The sequence below is a fragment of the Mus musculus genome, chromosome 14 (assembly GCF_000001635.26).
Source record: "Mus musculus strain C57BL/6J chromosome 14, GRCm38.p6 C57BL/6J".
In the NCBI taxonomy this organism is placed as follows: Eukaryota; Metazoa; Chordata; class Mammalia; order Rodentia; family Muridae; genus Mus; species Mus musculus.
Window position 1 is genome coordinate 24,780,845 of NC_000080.6, and position 21,381 is coordinate 24,802,225.

A 21,381-nucleotide genomic window follows, 5' to 3' on the forward strand; every position below is an offset into this window, starting at 1 on the left:
AAAAGCGTTTGAAGCCAGCCTGTACTATGTGTTGAGACCTGTCTCAAACACAAATGACCTCAGCCCAAACCAAGAAAGCAATGAGTTGGGAAGGCAGAAGGACGTAGGGTCCACACTCCTTTTATGTAGATGAGGACAGTACCTCTACTGGTCAGCTCCTGTGTGGGAGATGGGGAAGGGCCTAGGAAGCACTCTTTATGTCTAAGAAAATGACGTACTGTTTGGTTTTCATACAGCAGAGAGCGCCCCGCTGATGTGACTCTCCCTGGCCTCCATCTTGCTGAGGAGCACTGGTTCACAAAGAAAGGTTAATGTTGAAAACCTCCACAGAATGTTCACATGGGAAGCCAGGTGGGTATTGTCTCTCCACAGCACTCACCAGTCCTGTCACATCCCTGTGTCCTCAAGGGTTCTTGCTGCCTGAGAGCTGATGCTGCTCAATGGACCACTTGATCCTAGCCAACACATCCTTCTTTCGAAGGAAGTCTGAGAGTTCACTGATTTTCACAACATCCAAAGTCAAGTGGATAAGATGTGAGTGCCCAAAAGGTTAGGCCTGGGCTCGGATCCCAGCTTTCTTGCTTTCTGACAATGGCCCCTGAACAAGCAATTGTACTTTGTGCCTCTGTGTCCTCCTCTGCAGGTGACACAGTATAACACTTGTTCAGAGGTCTACTTGCTGAGAACTAATTGAGATTTACTCAATTAGAGAAAAGAATTGATAAGGGGTCCTTGCCCAGGGCAGGTGCTCAGTTCATCCCTGAGGCTCGGATCCCCTTGCCTCTAGCTACTGCTTGCTCTATTGCTCCTGACCCTGCTGGGTTTCATTTTTACCAACTTCCTTTGTATCTGGAGCCACCCTTGCATCTCTTTGTATGTGTATAGAAGGAATGGCAGGCCTTATTGACAAGGTGGTGGCCGCCTCTACATAAATGCAGTTGTTCTGCATGAGGGTCAAATTGAACCCTGCCTAAGAGCCTAGAGATTGATGATGCAGACCATGACAGCCAATAGGGAACTGCCAATTGGAGGCCATGCTTGCTTGGGACCAATGGGATGTAGGTGGAGGGTATAAAGGGCGCTCCCTGAGAATTAATAAACAAGCTTGCTACCCCATCTCACCTGCTCCTGGAGTCTGGGAGTCTGAGCCATTGATTCTGTGCCCCTCATCCCCAAGCCCCAAGGTTGAGTATGGCTGGGCGGCAGGCAGTCCAGGGTGTAAAGCAGCATATATGCTCTATATCCTCTCCTTCCAGCTGGACCTCTCTAATGTCTCTTCGCTTTCTCCTTGCATGAAGCTTGTGTTTGGTTTGGTTGGTGGCAACCCTGGCCTACACGGTTGGCTGTCTTAGCTGGGTTCATTGGTTACACTGACAGTGCTTCTCAACCAGTGAGTTGTGACCCCTTTGGGGGTGTTATGTCCCTTTCACAGGGGTCACCTAAGACCTCCAGAAAACACAAATATTTACACTATGATTCATAATAGTGGCAAAATTACAGTTATGAAGGAGCAATGAAAATAATTTTATGGTTGGGGGTTCACCACAATATAAAAATCAATATTAAGGGGTCACAGTATTAGGACGGTTGAGAACTACTAAGTTATGGCTCTTTACATTAAAATCTAGTCTCATTGGTGTGCATCTGGAATACAAAGTGTGACAGGGAACACTCAGTGTACAAGCCTGTACCCGTGAGTTTTATGCTTGGTGACCAGGGGGACACCGTGCTAGCACACTTTTTTCTCGCTCTGCCTTAAGCTGTACCCTAAGTCCGGATGCTCCCTCCTGCATGCAACTTGCCTGACTTCTGTCCTGAGATTACCTACCCAGGTCCTCCATGCTCCCTTCATATAAAAGTGTTACCTCTCACCCTCATCTCAGAATACCTCGGATTTTTCTCTAGGTTGCACTGAACCTCATTGGCCACTTGTCTTTGGTCACATGTCACCTCACCCATGGCTTATTAAAGCTCGCTACAGAAAGAGATCCTTTCTTAGTGATGACTTGATCCAGCAGGACTAGTCGGGGGCCCAAGTGTCTGTATATCCAACACGCAGCAGGTGCCATTGGTCCTGGCTTGGGGTTTAGTCAACAGGATCTTGAACAGAGTCTGTGGGAGTGTGGTGACTTGTGTCCAGCTCATGTTGGTAGCACTGGTACCTAGCTGAAAGCTTGGTGAGTGGAGAGCTGGATTCATGTTTCCTGGAACAAGAAGAATGAATGGATGGATGGATAAACAGAAGGCATGTTGTGTAGATGGAGAATATTTTGAAAGAACTTGATGCTCCACTTGAGCCCTTAGGGTAGCCAGGGAGAGGAGACATTGATGGTTGGGGACATCCAGAAAAAACCTCAAAGATGTAGGAATGCTTCAGGGTTAAAGAGCTTGAAACAGAAGCTCTTAGAGTTCGGATGTGAAGTGTCCCACAGCTTGTGGATACTTGGAAAGTGTTCGGAACATAGAATGCTTTAATCTAACCAATGGATTGACTCCTTGATGGATTCACAGTTTTATGACATCATAGGGAAAGGATGAAAAGTAGGAGTCACCTTGTTGGAGAAAGTCAGTCATTGGAGATGAGTTTTAAGCATTACCTCTTGACCTGTCATTTTCCTGTCACCCTTTTCTCCACTTTCTGTCCACCATGATGTCACCTGTTCAGTTTTACCACACCCTTCCCAGCATGATGAAATGGTACCCATGAACCTGTAAGCCAGAATTAATAAGTCTTTCTGTTAAGTTTTAGGCTCTGTCAGGTTTCTTGTTACTTTTACACAGAGCTAGCTTATTCAGAAGGCTTGAGGTTCAAGAGGGTGAGTGGGGTCAGGTCACCAATGGCCAGAAAAGGAGATTTCTCTGGTCTGTTTTACCCGGATGCCTCTGAGGACAGTTTAACCCACACTTGTGGGTCACTCATGGGGAGAAGAGCAGAGAGGAGACATGAGACCTAGCACTTACTCACGAGATGGTGCTGTCATCCATAGGGAGGGTAGGCAGAGCAGCTAGGACAGAGGTGGGGACACAGCGAGGTGGGGACACAGCACAAAGAGGAGCTGAGGACAAAGGATGAACAGGAGTCCTTTGACTAGAAGAGAGGGCAGAAGAGAGCTCTTTCCTCGCTGCGGGCACCTGACACACTGTGGAGAGAGCCCAGTGCGTGGTAGGAGTAACTGGTTTGGGAACAAGAATGAGAGTTGAATTTCAAAGCTTGGAGTGCCCATGGGGGCAGGCACAGCATCTGCTCGAGGAGCTCCAGAGACAGCTTGGGGTAGGGATGACGGTCGGGAGGCATCAGCTGGCAGATGCTCAGGAAGGCTTGGGAGAGAACCAGATTGTCCTGGGAAATCTTGAAGAAGAAAGGAAGAAAGTGGAGGAGGGACCCTAGAGGAAACATACTCATTTAAAGAGCAAGACTTAATGGCAACCTGTTAGAAGATAAAATAGGAACAGAAAACATTTATAGCCACAATGAAAAAGATGAAAAACCTAGGAATAAACATAAGAAGACGCGTGCAAGATCTAAGTAGAGAAAGTATTAAAATGCTTCCAAGCAACAAGAAACATTTGAATAATGTTCTTGGACATGAAAACGAACATCGTGAAATTGTCTGCTCTCCCTTGGATGATTCAGAATTTAATAAGAGTCTCGATAGAAACCAAGCCTTTGTTGTCAGTGTTTAGACAAACTGATTCGAATGTTCCTATGGAAAAATAAATAAGTCTCGGGACAATTCTCCACGGACTCCCATTCTGCTGTACTGGCTGAGCAGAGCCTACCCTTACTCTAAACTCTGTCTGCAGTGAGCATGCTTGGCTGTAGAGAGTGTTGCTCTCAGGCATGGAGAGAAACTTGCATACTGCCCACGGATTAAAGATAATGCCTCTCTCTTGGATAGAGAGCAGCAGACTAGTGGACATCAGATTCGATTCCCTGCTAGCACAACCACTGCCTGAGCAGTGCTCTTTATCTCTGCTGTGGCAACCAGGGCTCATGTGACCATCACAAATGTTGCTCTTCTTGCCATGGCTGGTGATATGAAAGGTATGGCCCACATGTCTGTGTGTACACACATGCAGAGAGCAGAGGACAGCCTTGTGTGTCAGCCCTCCCTCTATCTTGTCTGAGACAGGGCCCTCTTGCTGTTTTGCTGCCTGGTGGAGCAGGCTTGCTGGGCTGGTTTCTGGGGAGACTCCTATCTCCACTTCCCATCTCCCTGCAGTCTGAGATTACAGATGCATGCTACTGTATCCATCATTTATGAGGGTCTCAATAATTTGAACTCATGTCTTGTACTGTAGGCACTTTTATCCACTGAGCAATCTCCTCAGCCCCAATTAAAGCGCTGTCTCTTGCATCTTCTGCCAGAACCCAGGAAATAGGGCTGACTTGTCTTTCAAAAGAGCAAAACTTGTTACAGTTCTCAACAGGGAGAGAAGGCAGGACATAGCCAAAAGGGGAGCAGCCACGAGGGGACTCCCCTACCTGTTGATATCAAGCCACACACCAACAATGAGATGCTGGGCAGCCTAGCAGTACAAATAAACACAGAACTTACACATGGGAGCTTAGCCTAAAGTAATATACCATTTCAAACTGAGTGTGAAAACATGTTATTCAAGGAATGAAGTCAGGGAAACTGGAGAAGAAAAAAGTTGGACCCAAATCTCAAACTTCCTACTAGAACAAACTCCATGCGAAACAAATACCAGAATGTAACAAAAAGAAACCATAAGTGTAACAGAAACACAGAGGGACCAAGGGAGGACTGCACTCAGAATGAGACCAACCTAGAAACCACAAGAGAAGAGACCCGTGACTGACTACTAATCTCAGGAACGCTAGAACTGAGCTGGGCATGGCTGCACAAATCTATAATCTCGTCATTAGACAGGTAGAGGCAGGAAGACTGGGAAATCTAAGGTTTAAATGGCTTGGCTGCAAAGTGAGTTTGAGGCCAGCCTGAACTACCTAAGACTGTCTCAGACAAACAAAAACAACGAAAACAAATCAACAAACTAAAACCTTGTGCATGGCAAACACAATAAAGCAGAAAGTGGCAGGCATGTGTGGTTCTTTGTAACACATACCAATGACCAAAGATACATTTCTCTGCCAAGTAATTTCTACAAACCAGAACAAAACATGTCAACAACTCAAGAGAGAAACAGAAAAGCAAAGACTGGTGGAAGTTCTAGAGGAGATGTCCCCTCCCCCACAATGAGAAAATGAGAAAAATACAGTCTAAGTCCCAAGACTTCTAGGCCTTCCTAATGCTGTGACCCCTTGTGCTGTGGTTCCTCCTGCTGTGCTGACCCTCAACCCTAAGAATATGTCCTTGCTACTTCACAACTCTACTTTTGCTACTGTTATGAATTGTAATATAAACACCTAATATACAGGATATCTGCGACCCCTGTGAAAGTGTTGTTCAACCCCCAAAAGGGTCAAAACTCACAGGTTGAGAAGTCATGTACTAAGACATTATTTTTATCTCTTTCCAGTGGTCAGGACCAAAACTCTTGGTAACACCCAGTGTGGGGAGACAGCTGGTTGTGTCTCGCTGATGGCCTTGGAAACCCTTCAGCTCCAAAGGGGAGACCTAGCAATTGCTACTGACTTTACACATGCTGTTGTCTTGATGATACAACCTCTAAGCACTCTTCCCCCAACACGAGAAAGGATACATGTGAGATCCATTATTATACTGGTTTTAAAAGAGAAAGACAGAAAGCAATAGAAATGGGCATATGAAGAGAGATGCTAAAATAAATCATGTACATGCATACAGAATTACATCATACAAGCAGAAGGAAGCAGGGGGACACTCCTGATGTACTGATATGGAAAGATTTCCAGAGTGTAGAGTAAAGAAATCCGGATAGTCTTTACTGTGCAGTTGAATGCTCTCATCTTGTGGGGAAGCCAAGGGGTGTCTATAAGGGGGAGATCTGTAGATATACACATATACACATTATACATGTGTATACATAAGGTGTCAGAAAAGAACACATGAGATACTGGTTGTGTTGCTTGCCTCTGGCTAGGAGAATCTCATCACTGGAAGACAGACACAAGAAAGGGGCGGTCAATGAGAGGGCTCATTGGATAAAAGTTCTTGTCTCCAAGTCAGACAACATGAGTTCTGTCCTGGGGACTCACATGGTAGAAGGGGAGAGCTGACTTCTTCAGTATCTTCTCTAATCTCAGCATGTGTACTTGTGCTCAGGTAAATGCATGCATACATACATCATATATATATACATACATACATATATACATACATACATATATACATACATACATATGTACATACAACCGGAACAGGAAACTTCCCTATACACACACCTTTTGGAAGTTGGATGGGAACCTTTTTGTTATCCCTGCTCCCCCTCCTTACCCCCACCCCCAAATCAGCACAGTGGAGAGAAAATGGTTGGGGCTGCGATGGGAAAGAGAATATGCAGTTAGCCTAGAAAGCAGAGGCTTGTTTGTGGAACCTGAGAGGGAGGTCTTTCAGGAAGGAGGCAAGGCTACAGCACGGGACTCTACAAAAACCACTAAAGACTCAAATAATGATGTGCAGGTAGCTGTGTGAATGTGTCTGTCAGACCAACAGAACCCCTGGGAAGGGTAGGTGTGGTTCTTCTCAGTGTGAGAGTGGGGTGTACAAGGCTGGAGACCATCAACATTTTCAAAGAAGAAGAAAAGGAAGAAAGTGGAGGCTCCCACAGATGGCAAGATGGTGCATCCCCCATCTCTTCTCTTCCTCCCCCTCCCTCTTCCTCCTGTACCCTCTTCTCTTCTCCCCCATCTCCTCTGTCTTTTTTCTGTTCTCTGCTCTGTACTCTTCTCTCTTCTTTTACTCTCTTCTCTTTCTCCTCTTCCACTCTTATCCATCCTTAACTTCCCACTCCTGCTCACACTCCTTATTTTCTGGATCAGAAGCCATTTGTGCATGCTCAGCAAAGAAGAATCCATGCGAGCTCCTAGAAGCAGCACAAACTTTCTCAGGGAGAAACCACCTTAGAGTGTGAGGCTAAATTCATAAATCCCCAGCACCCAGACCAAAGTCCAGCAGAATGGACTTGCTGAATGGATATGATTGCAGCCCAGGTGTGGCTGGAGGCTCCCTGGGCTCTGTGGGCTCCGTGGGCTCCGTGAGCTCTGTGGGCTCTGTGGGCTCCCTGGCTAACCATCATAGCCAATCAGCAAGCCTCAGGGTTTGTCTATGAGTGGCCTGCTTCCTGAACTAAAGTGGAATGCTGTCAAGGAAGACACCGACACTCTGGTTTCTACATACATGTACATGCATCTGTGAAAACACATACACACACATACACACACATGAAAGAGAGAGAGAGAGAGAGAGGAAGGAAGGGAGAGAGGGAGGGAGGGAGGGAGGGCTTTAGTCAAAGCCAGTCAGTACTTTGTCACTTGGGGAACTAACTGTGCAGGAGAGGGTACCTGTCTCTGGGAGACATAATAAGAGGAGAGGGGGGGGGGCTAAATGAGAGTAAATCTGTCTTAATAACCCGTGTCTTATGCTCCAGTTTTCAGGTGATACAGGAACTGAGGGCTTCTGCTTCCATGAAGGTTCATGAGGACCCATGGAAAGTGATATTGGAACTATCTGGGGAGAGGTAGAAAAAAAGAAGGGGGAAAAAGAAAAAAACCCTCAGTGGTAAGTAATCCACACATTCTCAGTGAGAGCCACCACCGAGTCCCTGCTGCGGAGCTGCAAGAAGTCAGAAAATGGGGACTGGAGATGTAGCTCAGCTGGTAGAGTGCTTGCCCAGTATCTACCTCAGGACTTTATTGCTGTGATGAAACACCATGACCAAAGCAACTGCGGAAGGAAAGTGTTTATTTGGCTTATACAGGTACATCACCATTCACCATCAAGGGAAATCAGGATAGGAACTCAAATAGGGCAGGAACCTGGAGGCAGGAGCTGATACAGAGACCATGGAAGAGTGCAGTTTACTGGCTTGCTCTTTCTTGTAGAACCCTAGAATACAATGGCTGGATCCTCCCCCATCAATCACTAATTAAGAAAATGCCCTATATGCTTGCCTACAGCTGGAACTTATAAAGACATTTTTTTTAATTGTGGCCCCCTCCTCTCAGATGATTTTTAGCTTCGGTCAAGTTGACAGAAAACTATCCAGCACACCTAGAATCCACTAAGTTCGGGATTGGACACCATGTTTTGATGGAGCTTGTTTTAGTATGGAAGAGGGAGACTATAGAGCCCGTGTGTCTAATAGGTAAGTGTGTGAACACTCTGGCTTTGAATACTGGTTTCATCATGTGCTTCTTGAAGGATCTGGGCACACTGTTCAGCCTCCACTCTTCTCATTTTCCTATTTCTAACCAGGGGCTAATGGCAATATCTTTGGATGTATGGTAAGAATCAAATGAGCTAATGACTTACTGGTTCACAGTAAGTGCTAAAGGTATTTGCAGGTATCTCGGTGTAATTGATTGCATGTACTCTGCCACAAAATTCACAGCCCCTAGGTGACTTCTAGCTGGGGACCAAGTACACTAAGGGCTGAGGACATAGAAAGGAGGCTGGTGTGTGCCCCAGCCTTCACCAAGTTCCTAAGCTCAGGCATGAGGGTGGGCTAGTAGAGAGTGTTGAGAGTTAGTAGAGTGAAGGTCCCCCCTGGCTTTGAACACGTCAGGCATTCAATGTAGCTAGAAAATGGTGTGAGAGGTGTTGAGGATGCTGATAGAGACCTTAGGCTGAGACTAAGGTTACTTGTGGGTGGTAAAGAGTCAATAAGTATGGCAGTTCATAAGAGGGTCATAGTTAGAAACCCCCTGCCCCCAGAAGCTCTGGGACACAGTATGAAAAGACACAGGATTGAAAAACTAGCAAGCTCAAGCTGAAAGATGGAGATGTCCTGGGGATGAAATCAATGCAAGTGGCTAGTTCTGGTTTAGATGAAGGACCTAAACTTGAGCCATGTTAGATGGAGCATTACCATCAAGCCAATAAAGGGTAGATGGGTGTGGGATATGTCTAGGATTCTCTGGTACTCCAGTAGTAACTGAGTTCAAGGAATCATGAGTAACACAGACAGAATTGGGAGCAAGATAGCCCTGGGAAGAGAATTCTAAGGCTTGAATATGTCTCCTCTAAAAATCTGTTGGTTGGAAACTTAATTCCTAGAGTCATATGTTAATGTTTTTGGAGGAGGGTCATGTGAAGGACTGTTGTAATCAGATGAGGGTGAGGAAGGTGGGGCTCCAGGGCGTTTTTAGTGTCTTTCTACAAAGAGGTAGGAGACCTGTTCTGGCACACTTGCTCCAGCTCGCTCTGTGATGCCTTTTGTCATGTTTGGATGCAATAGGAAGTTCATTACTAGAGTGTAGTAATGATCTCTTGGCTTTCCTTGACTCCAGAACCATGAGCTCAATAGACTCTGTTATTTATTAATTATCCAGTGTGTGTGTGTGTGTGTGTGTGTGTGTGTGTGTGTGTGTGTGTGTGTGTGGGTGGGTGGTGGTGGTGGTGGTTATAACTACTTGACACAAATAGAGTCATTTAGGAAGAGGGAATCTCAATCAAGGAAATGCACTCATAAGATTTGCCTGTGGGCAAGCCTGTACTGCATGCTCTTAGTTGATAATTAACTGTGGGTGGTGCTACCCTTGGCAGGTGGGCCTAGATGGTATAAGAAAGTAGACCAAGCAAGCCAGTAAACAAAGCTCCTCTATGGTGTCTACTTCAGTTCTGGCCTCAAGGTTCCTGCCTTGACTGTCTGCCTTGACTTCTCTCAGTGGTAAATGGTGACCCTGGAGTTAGTTACTCAGGTGTAAATGGTGATCCTGGACCCAGCAGCAGCAGCAACAACAACAACCACCTTTCTTCTCCAAGTTTCTTTTGGTCATAGTATATGGTATTTTATCACAGCAACTAACCTCAACTATGCTACCTAGCTTTAGATATTCTTTCAACAGTCTTCTTCTAAGACAGAGGTCTGCAGAGCATCCATTGCCCACATTTCTCATACATTCACATTCTCAGACAACTGATGTCCTTCCTAGGGGAGCCTCTGCCTTTCTCAGTTCCTGTCCGCTTGTCATGAGTCTAAGCTGATATGATTGGGCCTCAGTGTAATGTAATGGACCCAGGGTCCCAAGTCTTTCATTGCAACCATGTTATCTTTAGGCTTTGGCAGTGCCTGGGGACAGTTTTCTTACCTCTGCAATGTTGTGCCAAGTTGACAGCAAAATCTTTCACCTGCTTCCGCTCCAAAAATGGGTGCTCGTTCTGTTGCATTAATGTGACAAATACCCTGTCAGAATGTGGCACAGAGGAGAAAGGGTTTATTTGGCTTACAGTTCTAGGTTACAGTCCATGATTTGCAGGAACTCAAGTTGATCATATCACAGTCAAGAGCAGAGCAGAGACAGACAGACAGACAGACAGACAGACAGGCAGGCAGACAGACAATGCATCCTTGCATGCTTGCTGCTTGTGCCCATGCACCTCACCTCACTCTCACATACTTCAATGCCCAGCCTAAGGAGTGGTAGCACCCACATTCAGGTGGATCTTCCTACTTCCTGTAACAATCAACCCCCTCCCCAAACCCCATCCAAATATATCTATGGGCCAACCTGACCTATATTATTTTCCATTAAGATTCTCCTCCCAGGTGACTCTAGGTTGTGACACGTTGACATCTGAAGCTAACTACCACAGTGCTTCAGACACAAGGGCAGAGTCAGTTGGATGGCAGCTGAGGAAGCTATGCCAGCTGACGTCATCTCTTAGGTCCCATCTAAGCCCTCTGCATCTTTGAACATCTGGACATTCAGCCATTCTTTTAGGTCCAAGGTCAATTTGGTGATAGAGAAAGTGAGCAGGTCTTGATGCAGCAAACATAACCAGATCCTGCATCTCCTCCTTCTGTGGTCCACTCCAAAGAGGTTGGTGAAGACATGCACTCGTCTGGCCTCCATAAGGATCAATCAGAACTAGGACTGGTAGAGATGGCTGAGGATGTAATGGGCTAATAGTGCCTGTATCACTTCAAAGAGACACCTAGAGCCAATGGAGCACAGTGGAAGGAGGACAGGGAGCAGAAAGCCCTCTCATCTCCCCACTAAGTATTTTCAGAAGAGTGTCTAGGACATAGTGGGGCCTTGGGCCTGGTTACTAGTTGTTGGGTTGAGTTTACTGGTTGGCAATGTAGACCTATGTCTCCAGCTTTTGTGACCTTCTCTTTGTAGTTCTGAGAACTACATTTCCAAGGATCTTTGAATGAATTTTATAATATTTCAACAGGAGGCAATGGTGTAAGATTCAGAAGTGGAAAGGAAGCAGAAGCCATATCATTGTCCTCCTGCTAGAATGGGCAGATGGGTGGGACTAGGTAGATAGGATACTTTAAAGACACTAGAAGAGATGCTTGTAGTCCCCACAGCAGTGTCTGCTGGTCCTGCAACATCTTCCTTTTTGTACAGAACCTTTACACTTGATGTACCAGCACTGTTCATTTGTCTGTCTGTCCCCGGTGTTCTGTATCAGTTAGAAACCACCCTCCTACTTAGGTGTTGAAAGTGACAGTTATATACTTAACCCACCACACTGTGGATTGGACTGGAGCCTGGGCTGGGCTCCGCAGATTGCTTCGCTGGTCTTGGTGGAGCGCACTCACGCATCTGTATCTGTTTACAAGGTGACCCATCTGCTGATTGGTTGGATGGTCTCTCATTGCATAGCAGTAACTGAGCTTAGCCATGGGTTCATGCAGTGCACTGTGCAGGGTTCCAGGAGGGTTGGTGGGGAAATGTCAGGTCTCTTGAGGCTTCAGCTTATTAATAGTATGACATCTGTCATATTTTCTTAAGCAAGCTAAGTCACATGACCTACCCTCATCTAAACTCCCATCGTGTTAGGTACAGAACGGAGGGAAATCATGGCCAGTGTTACAATTTACCCACTTCTTATATTAAATCCTTTCCTGCTTGAAAGAGCTGGGTGGCTCCTGTTTTTCTGACAGGTACAGTATCAATGTACATCCAGACAGCAATCAGAGAGAGGAGGCAGCCCCCACCCCCTTCCCTCACTGTGATTTTGTTTTGTTTCAGTTACTTGTTGACTAACCATGTCCTGGAATTATTAAATGGAAAATTCCAGGCATAAATGTTTCAAATTGTGTGCTACTCTGAGTAGCATGAAGTAATCCTGCCATTGTGCTCAGTTCTGCCTGGGATGTGATTGGTTCCTTTGTCCCGCGTATCCACACTGTGTATACTACCCTCCCACTAGTCATAACCATCTCAGTGGTCACGTCAGCTGTTGCAGTAGTGCAGATGTGTGTACAAGAAGCGTGCGATGAGATGCCTTTGAAGAGGGAGAAGGACATATTAATGCCACCTTTGTTACATCATGTTAAACTGCTGCATTTTATCATTAGTTAATATTGTTAATCTCTCCCTGACTGGGCCTCACTTCATAGAGTCCCTTGCTTTTCTCTCCAAAGTGGATGAAGTTAAACTCATTGCGAACAGAGTAATGGTTGCAAAAGATGTTTGAATGAGTTCATGGCCATAGCCTGTGTTTGTGTAAAACCTCCCACCCAGGGGGCTGATGGAGCAGGGCCAAGGGGCAGGGATCTCCTGATGGGAAAGAAACTGGAAAGATGTTTGTCAGTGTTTCTCTATCCGCCCGAGTTCCCTGGAACATTTGGGGACGTACAGTTGCCAGCCAAACCTTCCATTTGAGGCCTCTGTGTTGGACTCACCCCAGAGTTTGGGAAAGGCCTAGAATTGCGAGAGCCAAGACAAACTGGAGGGCTGGCATTTCCTTTGCACTCCTCCCATCTGCCCTCTTGGCTCTGGGTGTGGTGAGGCCCTGTGGATCCTGGCTTGCATCCTCCCAGGCCTCATGGGCACAGTCTCTTGCAGGACCACTCCCCAGCTCCTCGTTACACCCCAACTCAAGCTGGCCGTGAGTCACAGGGATAATGAGCCCGTAAATAAATTCCTCCTGCATCAGCTCATAGGGCTGGAGGTTAGGCTGGGGATGTGGCCAGGGCAGGCACAGAGATGCAAATATCCCCTCTCTTCTCTCTAGGGCACACATGCAGAGGGTGCTGAAAGCATCAGAGATCCCTAGACTCCTCCATTGGCATCTCACACAGGGGGCAGAGAACCTGGATCCACACTTCTGTAGCCTGGTCTGTTTTCAGAGCCCAGCTCTGGGGGAGGTTGGCGTCTGGCATCCAGGCTCTGCGTATGCAGTAGGGTGTAACCAGGCAGGGTGGGGCAGGAGCTTCTGAGAATCAGGGGCTGGCTTCAGGATGGCTGGACTCTGCGACTAGACTACAAGGGAAGAGGCTGTAGACCACCACCAGAGGCTGGGGACCTGCTAATGCACATCAAAGGGCAGAAGCATGAGGTGGGGCCAGGGCTTGATTGGTAATCTTTTGAGACCCTGTCACAGCGCCTTTTGTCTCTGAACTGTGTGGAAGACAACCATTCTGCTTTGGTGTCTGGCTATGTTTGTTTATCCTTAGGTCCTTCCAGCAGCCTTTCTAAAACATGCTTGGAATAAAACCATGGAAGAGTTCCCTACATCAGTAACAACACCAGTACCGTTTCACATCATTCCCCCCAGTATCTGCTGTGCTCCATGCCCCCTGCCTTTTACTTCGATCTGAAAACCCTTTGTAACAGGATTGACCGAGCTGTATCACAGTGACATCGGAGCCCTTGGTCTCAGTGGCTTGTGACTTTCTGTGTGTGTTTTTCCTTCACGCAGCACTCGATGTGGGTTGGCAGGCTGCCCTACATCCGGTGGCCCGGAGGGTCAGGTTCACTCCCGTACCTGCTTTATTTGCTTGTTTCTTCTTTACTGTCTGACGTTACTTGACTGCTCTGTTTCCCACCCCTTGATTCAGGGATCCAGGTTCCCTCCGTTTATGAGAGTGGTTTCTCAAAACTGGAGCTTCCGGGGCCTGGACAGATAGTTCAGTTGGTTAAGAGCATCCGCAGAGGACCTGGGTTCAGTTCTCAGATTCCATGTGGAGGAATCACCTGACCTATGTAAGTTCAGTTCCAGGGAATCTGACTCCCTCTGGCCTCCTCAGGCACCAGGCATGCATATGGTGGACATACATACATGGAGTCCCCAAAGTGTCCACGGTGGTAAATGTATTAGGTTCAGAACTGGCACTGCTCACTTATGTTCACAGTTGTTTGGGTAAAACTAGAACCAAACACAAAAGCAAAAGAGCCAAGCAGCAGAGCAGGGAGCAAGGGGCTTGGGGAAAACACTCACCTCTGTTGTGTCTTCTTCTAGCTGTCAGGGCATTGAGTGGCAAGGAGTGGAAAGGAACTTTGGGCATTCCGAGTCAGGAAAAGTGTACCAAAATAACACTATGGAGGTTAGCAAGTGTTCTAGAGGGCAGAATAAATACATGCTTCAGGGCTTTCCAGCTAGGGACAACATATGGTCAAGTCACACTGGAGGGCACCTCTGACACTGCTAGTGAGCATGGTCACCGAGTCAATCCCTGCAGGCAGGATTGGCTCTAGACATGGCCTGTGCTGGGAGCCATAGCAACAGCTGCCCTCTACAAACTTGATTTGGCCACTGAGCTAGGTAGGGCTCCTCTGTCCTCCTGTAGCCTGCAGAGCTCCTGCTTCTTTGTGTCATTCCTCCTGTCCAGTGTGGAGAGGATGTCTGATGGAGGAGCCTGGCTGCTCACGAGGCTGACAAAGCTAGTTTCTGGTACTTTGTCTTATGGAAGGAAATAGGTCCTAACTCATCAGAGGAACCCTGACTGAGAGCAATCAGAATTCACAAGACAATGATGGCCTTGGCACTTGTTGCTTCCACAGGCTACAGATGCATTGCAGGGTGTCCCCAAAGCTGATTGATTCTCAGCTCCAATGCCAGTTCTGATTTGAAAATCTCCATAGCTTGCTTTGATTCCTTCACAGTGTTTATGCTTGCCTTGTCCATGTTTGGTTACTGTCTTAGTCACTCTTCTACTGCTGTGAAGAGATGCCATAGCCAAGGCAGCTCTTCTGGAAGAAAGTATTTAATTGGGAGCTTGTTTACGGTTTTGGAGGCTTAGTCCACTATGATCATGGCAAGATCATGGTAATATGCAGACCACTGGAGCAGTACTTAAGAACAGCATTCTGTAACTCCTTCCATGGGTGTTTTGTTCCCAATTCTAAGGAGGGGCATAGTGTCCACACTTCAGTCTTCATTCTTCTTGAGTTTCATGTGTTTAGCAAATTGTATCTTATATCTTGGGTATCCTAGGTTTTGGGCTAATATCCACTTATCAGTGAGTACATATTGTGTGAGTTCCTTTGTGAATGTGTTACCTCACTCAGGATGATGCCCTCCAGGTCCATCCATTTGGCTAGGAATTTCATAAATTCATTCTTTTTAATAGCTGAGTAGTACTCCATTGTGTAGATGTACCACATTTTCTGTATCCATTCCTCTGTTGAGGGGCATCTGGGTTCTTTCCAGCTTCTGGCTATTATAAATAAGGCTGCTATGAACATAGTGGAGCATGTGTCCTTCTTACCAGTTGGGGCATCTTCTGGATATATGCCCAGGAGAGGTATTGCAGGATCCTCCGGTAGTACTATGTCCAACTTTCTGAGGAACCACCAGACTGATTTCCAGAGTGGTTGTACAAGCTTTCAATCCCACCAGCAATAGAGGAGTGTTCCTCTTTCTCCACATCCACGCCAGCATCTGCTGTCACCTGAATTTTTGATCTTAGCCATTCTGACTGGTGTGAGGTGGAATCTCAGGGTTGTTTTGATTTGCATTTCCCTGATGATTAAGGATGTTGAACATTTTTTCAGGTGCTTCTCTGCCATTCGTTATTCCTCAGGTGAGAATTCTTTGTTCAGTTCTGAGCCCCATTTTTTAATGGGGTTATTTGATTTTCTGAAGTCCACCTTCTTGAGTTCTTTATATATGTTGGATATTAGTCCCCTATCTGATTTAGGATAGGTAAAGATCCTTTCCCAATCTGTTGGTGGTCTTTTTGTCTTATTGACGGTGTCTTTTGCCTTGCAGAAACTTTGGAGTTTCATTAGGTCCCATTTGTCAATTCTCGATCTTACAGCACAAGCCATTGCTGTTCTGTTCAGGAGAGGCCCATTGGACATGCAAACTTTATATGCCCCAGTACAGGGTAACGCCAGGGCCAAAAAGGGGGAGTGGGTGGGTAGGGGAGTGGGGGTGGGTGGGTACGGGGGACTTTTGGTATAGCATTGGAAATATAAATGAGCTAAATACCTAATAAAAAATGGAAAAAAAAAAGAAAGAAAAAAAGGAAAAAAAAAAAAAAGAACAGCATTCTGGTTCCCAGGAAGAGAGGGGGGGCCTGGGGGGGGGAGAGACAGAGACAGAGAGACAGACAGAGAGACAGAGAGAGAGACAGAGAGAGACATAGAGAGAGACACAGAGAGAGACAGAGAGAGACAGAGAGACACACACAGAGAGAGAGAGAGAGGGAGAGAGAGAGACAGACAGAGACACACACAGAGAGAGAGACATAGATATTTGGGCTTTGTATGAACTTTTGAAACCTCAAGGCCCACCCCCATGATACATTTCCCTCCACAAGACTATACTTCCTGATCCTTTTAATCCTTTCAAATAGTGCCACTCCTTGGTGGCTAAACAGTCAAATATATGAGCCAATGGGGGCCATTCTTATTCAAATCACTATAGTTACCCATATTATTTATCTCTACCCTATAAGTAGATCAAAGCATAGGCCACCATGTCAGGTTCAACTCCTAGCCCTGCCATGCACTAGCTATATGACCTTGGGCTGCTTCCTTGACTTCATGGTACCTCCTGTTCCTACTGTCACCAGTGTTATGCACATCTCATGTTTGGGGGCCTAGGGTGGTGTTGATGTGTCTGTCTGATGCATACAGCTGTCTGTCTTTATGAATTATCATATGAATTTACAGCCCAGTGGGGTAAATGTCTCATTCTTGCACCTCAGCTTCCCCTAAGCTGTGAGAGATAACACAATAGGCTTTGGAGTATTATGAGAAGCAACGTAGAGTGTACATGCTTTAAGGCTTACCCACAGGTCCCCTTATCGTTAGGCTGTGTGTTTTGGAGTACACAAGCTGTTTCTCTAATGACTGAGATTATAACATACACTTTTTAAAGGATGGGTATCCTGACATGATGTCTGGAAAGTTCTTTATAAACTTAGCCTTTATTTCTTGCTGTGATTATATACCAGAAAGAAGGGACTCAGGCAGAGAGTGGCCTCCAGTGACAGGAAGAAGGCAGTTAAGCTCCTAAAGGCGCATCATACCACTTAGAGAGGTCAGGGTAAGGGCAGATTGCAGGAATAATGGTGTCACACAGGAAGGAAGGCATCCCTGGGCTCCAGAAATGTGCATGGAGAGTATCTATCACACCTCCCTCCTGCCTTCTATGCCTGGCTGTGATGCTCCAAGGAGAGGGGCTGTGGGGGAAGACCCTCGGGGAAGCTGGAAAGTCACATACAGGAGGCATCTGGGAATTTGGAAGAAGTGTGTTTTCGTTGGCCTTATAGGCCTTGCATCCTTTCCTTCGTGACAGGAAGCTTGAAAGCTTTTACAGGGAAAACAGCACAGAGGTATGTTAGTTAGCTTTCTTGTTGCTGTGATGAAATGCCTGACAAAGCAATGTAAGAGCAGGAAAGATTTATGGTATCTCATCCACGGGTGAAAGGATGATAGAGGAGAGCCGTGTCTTTCACAACCTCCAGGAAGAAGAGTGAAACAGCTGTGAGCAGGGGCCAAAGCTCCAGGACACATCAACACCGACATCCCTCCAAGAAGACCCCATGTCCCAACAATCTATGGATAGTTACAATTCATCAACAGATCAAACCATGAAGCCAGGGAGCCTTTATGATCTGAGTGTCTTCAGAAACATTCTCCAGGCACAGCCCAGTGAGTGTGTGCTCTACTCACCTCCAGGTACTTTTCAGTCTTAACTAAGACCTGCATGTGAGCCACTGGGAGGGGAGATTTTTCTTTTGGACTGAGGTTGTGGGAGTCAGATGGGAGACAGGGTTGAGAGTCAACTGAGGGCTACAGCAGTCCAGCATAAACCTGAGCTTCAGTTTGGGGCTAGAACTGTAAGTCTAGGGGTTCAGGGAAGCCTAGAAAGAAATCAGCCCTAATCCTGGACAAAAGGGTCTGGGGGGATCACAAAGTCTTGGGAAAGTTTGAGCAGGATATACCTGAGCTTCATGAAAATCTGTACATACCCGATGTGCAGAGCTTGTTGCCTTTCTATGGCAAGCACCTTTGGACCTTGGCATAGCCTTGGTATTTTGAAAGAAGATGAAGGTGAATAGGTAAGAAGCAGGAATGAGCCACCTTTGTATGTATATGTGCTGGCTAGTTTTATGTCAACTTGACATCGTCATTTGAGAGGAGAGAACATCCATTAAGAAAATGACTCCTTAAGATCAGGCTGTAGGTAAGCCTGTAAGGCATTTTCTTAATTAGTAATTAATGGGGCAGATCCCAGCCCATTGTGGATTGTACCATGCCTGGGCTGGTGGTCCTGGGTTCTGTAAGAAAGCAGGTTGAATAAGCCATAGGAAGCAAGCCAGTAAGCAGCACTCCTCTATGGTCTGTGTTAGCTCCTGCCTCTGGGTTCCTGTCCTGCTTTTCTTCAATGATGGACAATGATGTGGAAGTGTAAGTCAAGCAAGCTCTTTCCTCTCTAACTTGCTTTGGTTGTGGTATTTCATCACAGCAATAGAAACCCTAACCAAGACAGTATAGAAAATGCTTTTGGCTCCTGGCACTTGAATTCTCTCTTGTACTCTTCAATGCTACTGTAGATGGAAGGTGAGTAGCCTGATTGGGTTCCAATCAAACACAATACAGAGCTTGAACTATGAGGTTCCAGATGTCAGGAGATGCTCTTACTGCCTCCACTGTAACTCAAAGGCTATACAAAACAAGTATTGGGGCAGATCTGGCCATCTGCTGGTGATTTGCATGTCCTTGGATTAGAGCATCTTTAAGGTTGACTCATCTTGAATTTCCTACATCCACAGTGACAGATGATGTCAGAGGTGGGTGTTTGGGGGAGCTAAAAAAAAAAAAAAAAGAAAGAAAAGAAAAGAAAAAAGAAAACCAGTCATGAGCGTTAGAACCTCCCTGAAGTTGTAGCTCACCTGGGTGTTCATTGACTGAGGTTGAGCTGGTAAATCCTGGGAGTAAAATCTGAGATGGCAACTGATAGGCCTTTGACTATAGGCTTGCCCCCCCCCTCCCCAGTCTGATAACGTAACAGGCAGCTGGCATCTAAGATTCTCTCACCAGGCAGCCTCCTCTTTTCTCTCGAGCTATTTGGACCACTGGACTTTGCTCACACTTCCCGAGTACAAGGTTGATGCTCAGCTACTACTTGACTCCTGCACTACAGTGCTTCCTCTCTATCCATGGCCCTGTGGAAGCCCCTCCCTCCCCCGCTCCCCCCACCCCCCCACCCGAAGGTTCAGAGGTACAAGACTCATCAGCTCCTTACAGGTCCCAGTTCCAGAGTTCAGACACATCTGCTTGAAACCCAGAACCACCCAGTTTAAAGATGAGTTTTCCAGGGAGAGAGTAGCTTTAATTGTTTTACTTGAGCTTTGAGGGAAGTGTGGGGTTAAAAGCCTTTTGGAAGAAGATACTGGATCAATCCCAGCTTTTTGCTAACTGTGCACTTTTGGGTAAGTCACTCACTGTGTGTTTCTCAACCAGTAATATCACAGCAGGTTAGAGCTGGACACCTGACTTCCAACAAAGGTGTCAACAAAGACGAGTGGAGTCCTGCCTTCTCCATCACCTAGCTGCAAGGGCTTGGACAGAGGTTACTCACTTGTGTTTTAAGTATACTTTAAATTCTGGACTCTTCCAGGTTTCCTTAGTAGCAGAGATCATAGTGGCTATGCACAGGACTCTTAGGACCCCATGTATCCATTACAGTAACTATAATGATCCTTAGAAATAGCATGCTCCTGCCTGCTCAGTGGTCTTGCTGCTTTCTGTTTTTATAAGTGGCTAATGCCATCATTTTCCTCTTTAACAGATGAACAAGAGAAATGATGTGGGGAAGGAAATGAGGCTTCCTAAAGCCATGAGGTAGCCCCTGCGTAGTGGATTGGGGGCAGGAGCTGAAGGCCCACCCAAGGGCCTGTCCCAGAGAAGCACGTACAGTCAGAGGAAACAGCCATTGGTTTCCTTGACTCTGAAAGGTAGGACGGTTTGGGACTGATGAGCTGAGCAGTCTAGAGCTTTCTGTCCCTCTGTTCTTCCACCTTGAACACACGGTGTGACCCTCTCTGACTGTCCAGGCCTGTGCTCAGTACAAAGCCTGAGGGTTCAATGGTCTAGTTCCAAAGTCCAGAAAATTATCAACTAATCTTCAAAATAGTTATTTATCATTTTATTACATCATTTGCTTTTGGAAATATAGGCAAGAAGAAAAAAGGAAGAAATTAAAAATAGTCATAATACTTTGGTTTTTAGACATGCCAATCAACATTTTCTCATAGACTTTTCCAGATCTCTCTCTTTTTTTAAGTGTACAAATATGTCATGCATACATACAGACTCTTGGGACGTGTCTTATTTTGTGTCCTATTTTCTCCTCTCAGATTAATATATTATTTACATGCTTCGCTAGCAGCCTGCCATTTACTCTTTTATGGTGACATAGTGCCACTTGAATTTGGGGATCTCTTCATGGTTACTAGATGATATAAATCTAGGGAAATCAAAGTCCCTTTTTGGGCTTCTTAGTTTTATTAATAAAATAATTTTTAAAAATTGAAATGGAAACTTAAGGACAATTTTACAGAGTTTAAAAGAAAAACAAAACAAATAAACAATCATGAGTGGGCCACCTTTGCAGTTGCCCAGAGGAGAATAGAGAGGAGGAGGGAAAAAGCCACACCCTTTGAACATGGAAGTTAGCCATGCAGCAGAACCGCGAGCCAGGGAGAGAGGCGTTAGAGAAAGAGTAAGAATGTTGTAAGGAAAGGATGCTTAGAGTCAAGCTAGCAATAAGGAAAGGAGAAACGATGCCTTTCTGAGTGCTTTGGCAAAGTGCTGGGTGCAGATCTGTGAAGCACTGCCCTAGGGCCTGGGACTCCAGGCAGGAGAGCACAGTATCTCATTAAAGGACTCCCTACAGGATCTCCATATTCTGCCCATCTCTTTAGCATGGCTTAAGGTGAGTCTACTTTCCAAGAAGTGGTCCCTTGGCCAAATGATGGCTATGATCCAACTGGTATGTATGTTAGGTCTCAACTCGGGCCAGAGATTCTATTCTCTTGACCAGAAAGATTTTTTCC

At 46.1% G+C, this 21,381-nt stretch overlaps 1 long non-coding RNA gene across 4 annotated transcripts in view; it reads left to right on the top strand.

Annotated features, from left to right (window-relative positions):
- The first annotated feature begins 233 nt into the window (after nt 1–233).
- The window catches only part of Gm31838, a 33,235-nt gene continuing 12,087 nt past the window's right edge, over nt 234–21,381 (top strand). For 3 of the 4 annotated variants that reach the window (XR_874416.2, XR_874418.2, XR_874415.2), the window contains exons 1-5: nt 234–351; nt 5,506–5,690; nt 7,555–8,271; nt 17,785–17,998; nt 20,115–20,280. This is a non-coding gene — a long non-coding RNA (predicted gene, 31838). The remainder of the gene's footprint in view (nt 352–5,505; nt 5,691–7,554; nt 8,272–17,784; nt 17,999–20,114; nt 20,281–21,381) is intronic. The other variant, XR_874417.2, reaches the window with a different exon arrangement.